General features: G+C 25.6%; 1 protein-coding gene across 2 annotated transcripts in view; it reads left to right on the forward strand.

The window, feature by feature from the left end:
* Positions 1–3,857: 3,857 nt before the first annotated feature.
* LOC106687750 (uncharacterized) overlaps positions 3,858–7,015 on the forward strand; it is a 229,454-nt gene continuing 226,296 nt past the window's right edge. For both annotated transcript variants that reach the window (XM_014431796.2, XM_067049894.1), the window contains exon 1: positions 3,858–3,902. The gene's annotated coding sequence lies outside the window, so the exon portion shown is untranslated. The remainder of the gene's footprint in view (positions 3,903–7,015) is intronic.

The raw sequence follows: 7,015 nt of genomic DNA on the forward strand, positions 1-7,015 counted from the left end.
TCTTGGAATTTCTCTAAAATGTCCATCATAATATAATTTTAATGACCAAATTCAGGAGCACATCTTGATTGCCCATCGCAAACTACTACCAGGTGGACAAACAAACTAAACTAAACACTCGGACAATGTTTAAACGCTTGAAATACAAAACCCTTAACTAAACACTTGACTAAATAGTGGTTTACTTAAAACTTTTAAATTGCTTAAGAGCCGGTTCGATTCTCAAAATAAGTAATATAGTTAATAAGTATGAAGTACTTATCAATAATGGAATTAGAAATAAGTTTAAAACATTAAGTATTTGAAATTAAAACAAATCATAAAATTAAATTATTATATTGAACTTTCACTATAAAATTGAGTTTAGGAGCAGTTTTGTTTCATTAAGTACTGAAGTTGGATGATTCAGCATAAAAAATTAATTTAAAAGTTGAAGTTCCGAACACATAGACCTTAAACCGAGACGAAAAAAATTGTATTAAAAAATTATTTACAAATTTGGTGAAGTATATTGTTATATATCATTATTAAAATTGTAATAATAATCAATTTATTAGTTATAAACTATTTTAATTATTTAATCCACTAAAGCCTATTGAACAGATTCGATACTTAGGTCTCCATCTTGACAAGAGACTTACTTGGAATCCACATACAAGATTGAAACGACAAGAAACTGCTCGTAGATTTCGATTGCTACAACACCTACTTGACAAATGCTCTAAACTTCCCATTCACTACAAAAAATTATTATACACTACGATAATCAGACCAATTTGGACATATGGAATTGAGCTCTGGGGCTCTACCAAACCATCAAATTCCTCCCGCGTCCAATCCTTACAATCCAAAATCCTACGTAAAATCCTTGATGCTCCTTATTACGTTACAAATAAACTCATCCACAAAGACCTTATCATCCCATTCGTTGCAGATTTGGCCCAAAGCAGATATACGTCTTTTCGTTCCAAACTCTTTACCCATCCTAACCTATTAAGCTCATCATTAACAATCCCTAATAATCCTCTGAGGCGTCTGAAAATAAGATAGCCACGGGATCTTTTAATTTAAATTAATGCTTGAAGTACCACCAATGGATGGTTCCTTCCCAAGATTTTCAAGTGTAATTGAAACATATTTACTTATTGTATTTATTATTATGTACAGTTGTAAATCACATTAAATAAATAAATTTAAAAAAAAAAATATTTAATGAATATTCCCAATTTTTTTTTCCTTATGAGTGATCCTAAAAAATTGAAACGAACTAACTGATAATCAGCAATATAACCATTACACAATTTGTAATACTTGATATAAATTTCATAACCAAAAACAACAGCTAGAACACAAAAGTTTTCCCCTATATATCAAATGAACTAGAAAGATTAATGGGGTTCACTTGTTCCTACTCAACTTGGAGACCAAACTTTTAATCGCTTCTTCTTCTATTAGATCCTCCCGATAAATTACAAAATATAAGGTTTTTTCAGACTATAATCATTGCATTCAATTCCTAAAAGGGTATTGTTTATACTAATTCAATAAAAAAAATTGTCCTGATAACCAATATCATGAATAAATTATTATATATACTTGAAATTCACACCTGTTAGAGAATAAAAGATAATTGTTGAAGAAGAAATAGTTTAGCATTAGGGTTTGTTAATTGTACAAACACATTATTAATATTTATTTAGTAATGACCAGTCAAATCAAATTTCCAATAGCAGTAGTAAAAGGTTTAATTAATAAAATATTTTTACTGTTTTTTTTTTTTTAAATTAAAAGCAATCCACGACAATAAGGAAGCTTGAATATGCACACTAATGTTCAATCTTCAATATATTTCTAATAACATTATATTATATGCTTGATTATGGGAACTGATGATTCAGATAAAACATAATTCTAGAATTGATAGTAATATTAATTATGATAATAATACAATAGTAAAAATATCGAATGAAATAATTTATATTAATTTTCTGCCAGATATCTTGTACTACAAACCTAGTCCTAGTACAGTTATATAGTAGTAATACAGTTATGAAGAACATACAATCATGAAACAATAAAGCCGCAAAAGTCGCCTCAATAAAGTTGTTTTGAAAGAAAAAATAAAGATAATAATATAAATAAACAGATAGTTGGAACGAAGGAATAATAAAGAAAATAAATAATAAAAACAATGGATTACACAAGGAGTTTAAAACATCGATAACTACATATAATCATATATGTTGCTTTTTTTTTAAATATAAAATTAATTGAATTAAAATATTTCAAAAGTCTAAGGGCTACTGTCTTTAAGTAAATTACTAAATGATATGAAAGTCATTTAGCTTTAATACAGCCCAAAACAATAAATACCTTTAAAATAAATTAAAACTTGAAAATATATATATTTAAAGTTTATTATCACATGAATTATGACTAAGTTTATAAACACACCGACACATAAAATATTTTATCAATGAAGAATTATATGTTACAACAATTCAATAATTATTGAAAACAATTACTAAGTTGTTTTTTGCACAAATGCAAGAAATTACATTAAAGTGAGAGCCAATGATAATACGGGAAAATAAAATAACAGTTAATAATAAAAAAAATATAATAATTAGTTATCATCGGTAACTTTAAATTTTAGTAATTTTTTATTAAAAATATTTTTTTAAATTTTATAACTTTTAATTCTTTGCAACCCTTTAATAGCCGATGAACTGTATCAGATTTAGGAATATATTGTATCATTTTTTTTTTTTAATAAATTATAGTCATAATCATCATTCATAAGAATTAGTAATTCTTTTCAAGACTTTGTTTTCTCGCAACCGTAAACAAGCCTATATGAATATATTTCCCTCTTTACATGGTGGGAAAAATTGGGATCAAAGATCTTAAAATCTTGCCAAAATTCAAATTCAAGAATCGAATATAAATTAAGTTTAGTTTGCTTTTATGCACCTTAATTTAATAGGAATTCTATATGTTCCACCATGAAAAATCATTTGACAAACCTTTGTATATTTATTTTCGACTTTCAATTTTATTGTGTACTGTTGATGTCAGTGATCTTTTATTAGTTACAAAATTTGGAGTTCAATAAGAGTAATACAATCTAATAACTTTTCTATAATTATGTTTATATATTTTTAAAAATAAGATTGCCTATTGTTTCAATTACGAGTCCAACTTTTCTTTTATTGAAAATTAGTCAAAGTTTCATAGTATTTAATAAAAAGTAAAATAAACAAATTTGTAAATTTTCAAATTATGAAATTTGCATTTCTCGTTTTAATGTGATTTGTTCCTATATTCCTAATCCATTCGACTTGATCAACTAGTCGGAATTATTTGAAAAAAAAAATCCAGCTTAATGTCATTATCGAACGATAAAAAATATTCTTTCTCGGGTCATTTATTACTTATTAAACTATTTCTTATTAAAATAATATTACTCTCTTGGTTTCAATACAATCTATTCATATCGTATATAGGAACGATAAAAGTTTTTAGAATAATCTTACTAATTTCTGAAATAATTACTTGAGATACGTAAAGTTTCTTTAATATATATTTCGGATTCAGTATTTAATAAAATATATCATAATGTTTATATGATGTCAAAATTAATTTTTAAAACATAATTTTATGAAAAAAATAACTATATTAATTCGGAATCTATGGATTGGGTCATTTTTACAATAGTAAAACTAGTCATCATTAAATAACACAATGACTGTCCATCACAGGAAAATAATGACTAATTTCAAACTGAGGAGAGAATTTTGGTAGGGAAAATTTCCCTGCAAGAAGGCACCACTGACAGGGCTACAAGTGGTCGGCCCAGTTCCCTCCAGTACTTCTCCAGGATAGGATCTGTCTTTCTTCAGGTATTCATTCATGATAATATTCATATATTCCGCGCTATAGTTACTATAATATTGGATTATATATTTATGATTGTTTATGAACCTCAATGCATGATTAGAAGTTATTTGGATAGAAATTCCACAGAATATCTTTAGAGATGATTTTTATTTTTATTTTTTTTAATACTATTATGAGTATATTTTAATTATAAAAAAAAATGATTACAATTATTAAAAGGAAAAAAAATTGTTTTGTGAATAAAATCTTTTAAATAAGCTTGCTATTAATTTTAAACGACTTGAATAATAAACCATTAGTTTTTAGAAATATAAAAAAAAATACATTATAGTCACAACATCAAATTATTTCAACTTCAACAACATAAAATAATTTAATATTTTTAGAAAATAATAAGTCTATAGGCTCCTTCTGGACATAATTCAATATAAAAGGAAACTTATATTATATACAAATATTAGAAATTTTTGCTGAATATTTATTTGAAGCTGTAATAAAAAATAAATAGCTTTATCGAGTTGGATTAGACAGTAAAAACCTAAGTAATATGAAATCATTATTTATATTTTGTATTACGAAAAAAAATCTTATTTTATTCCACAAAAAATATGCAAAACTAAAATAATAATTAGCAATATACAGCCAAACATTGGGTTTATAATAAATTTTAATTTTATTATAATTATTTTGTTATTTGTTAGATTTTTTTCTGAAATAATAATAAAATTAAATACTTATCAAGGGAATCTGTATAAGAATATTTAAAAAAAAAATTGTTATGAGGTTGTAAAATAAATAACCATATCCATATTTTCCTGTTCATATGCATAATTTTAATTTCTTGATATAAATTAAAAGATTGTTTCCATCTGTTGAGTTTCAATTAACAGGCACTTAGAACCATAAATTATATCTGTGAGTTATCTTTACGGCGTATTAAATTACAGCGTAAATTTACGACCGTGCAATAAAGTCTGATTCTGAGGGCGGGCGAGAGGAGGTTTGCAGTTTCGGATCAATGAAGTGAGATGTTACATTGACTGTTGTCTGCAATGTTATATCTCTTTCCAGAAAACATGTTCAGAATACATTCCTGCATAACAATATCTAGAGGTTTATAGTTTAAAAAATGTTACGATACATTTGCCAAGAACGAGTTTCAGGGAGTTTCAATATTAAACATAGAAATTAATATTTTTAACAAATTGAATTTGCATATTAATTAACAATTAGACGTTTATCCTCCTTGAAGATGTTTATCGGAAATGATTCGCTACAAAATTAGACAAAACACAAATTCACTTTTTTACAAATTTATTTTATTTACTCATCAATAATTAAAATTGATACAAATAATATCTATTATTTTTAGACAATTACTTTAAGGCAAAAATGTTTTTTCAAACAACTAAAAGTTCAAAGAATAATTTTTTTTTATTATTCTATTGTTATACTTGTTAATCTATTGTTTAAGGATTGAAAAAGTTATCTTTCGTCGTTTCTACTTTATATTTTCTGTTGATATTTCACGAATTTTCATTGCATTTTTTTTTAGAAACAATGTTTTATATTTCGCCCAATATAATTAATTATATTTACTGATAGTAATATATAGATATATAAAAAGAATATAGATTTACTATTGTAAATGAAAAATATATTATATATATAACAAATTTCTTGAATAGTCGCACATCTAACAAATTTTTTTTATTTTATTTTGTGTGTAACGTAGTCTATAGATAAGACTGGAGTTACTTTTTTTAAATACATTTAGCAGCTTAGGGACAGTCTGCAAAATTTCCTAAGTATAGAAACAAACCGCAGTCAATGGTCATGGAAAATAAAAAAAAAATAAAAACTTTGCTAGAAATATGTAAATATATATTTTTATTTCCTCTGAAATTATAACTATAAAATTTAAAAATATAAAAATTATTCGAATATATAAAATATTTGTAAGTATACAGGGTGTCTCTGTATAAACGTAAAGATCTCTCTATAAGTAAACGTCTCAACAATTTTCGGATTTTTTATAATATTTTTTATTTATATAGTTTCGCCAAGTTATAACATTTATATCTAGTATATCTTTTGTGGGTAACATTGGTCATACCTAGAACAGCATACCTAACGCAGGTAGATTTTTAGATCTTTTTTGATCTGACGCGTAAATCACTAAAAAAAGTTCAGAATTTCAGAACAAAATCGTTTTAAAATTCAATTTCTCCAAAAAATCACTCATTATAATTAAGACTTCATCATTATGATCATTTTAGTCTCTACGGCCGTTCGGGTGAACTCAAATTATGATGAAGGATTCTTATAGGAAATTAAAGTCTAAAAGGATTTTGTTAGGTAAATTTTATTTTTTTTGCAATTTTCTGCAGCGTTTACGCGCAATTGTGAAAAATTTCAAATCATTTTTTTCGTTTTTTTGTTTGTTTTTTTATGACTGAGGCCTTCAGGACGCGTCGGATGAAAAAAGTTACCGAAATGAATTATTTTTAAATTCTGAATTACTACAAGAATCCCTTTAAAAATGTACCCCTTTCTGTAAGAAATTCCAGAATTAGGTGCGCAATAGAACTGGACAAAAGATTAAAAAATTAAGAATATCCTAAAAAGATAGAACAAATACAAATGTTATGGAACAGCGAAAATCAAATCAAAATACCCAAAACTACAGTAGAGGAGTCTGAATAAAGTAAAAAAGTAGTAAGGTAAAATTTATATATAATGCATTTATTTATGTTTTCATTTTTTTTTTTTTTATCCACCAATACAAAAAAAAATAGGTAAGAAACAATTTTTAAGTGGATGTTAATATTTATTTTTAGATTTTACTGAAACGAAAATCGTTTGTGACCTCTTGAATGGTATATAACCTCCACTATCCAAGGAAAACATCTAAGATTAATCAAATGACTAAGAGTTTCCAGAGAAACGGAATCTCGTTCTCGGATGAAGTTATTCTAAATCGACCTGAAATGTAGATATTTATAGAATTTAAACTATGAGGGTCGCTTCTAAATTCGAAGAGGATTTATTGAGGATCCCTATACCCTGGTATCCGGTATGATATAAAATATATAATATAAAACATATTTATTTC

This window comes from Halyomorpha halys, unplaced genomic scaffold, assembly GCF_000696795.3.
Source record: "Halyomorpha halys isolate HHAL.00 unplaced genomic scaffold, Hhal_1.1 Scaffold1006.1, whole genome shotgun sequence".
Classification (NCBI taxonomy): domain Eukaryota; kingdom Metazoa; phylum Arthropoda; class Insecta; order Hemiptera; family Pentatomidae; genus Halyomorpha; species Halyomorpha halys.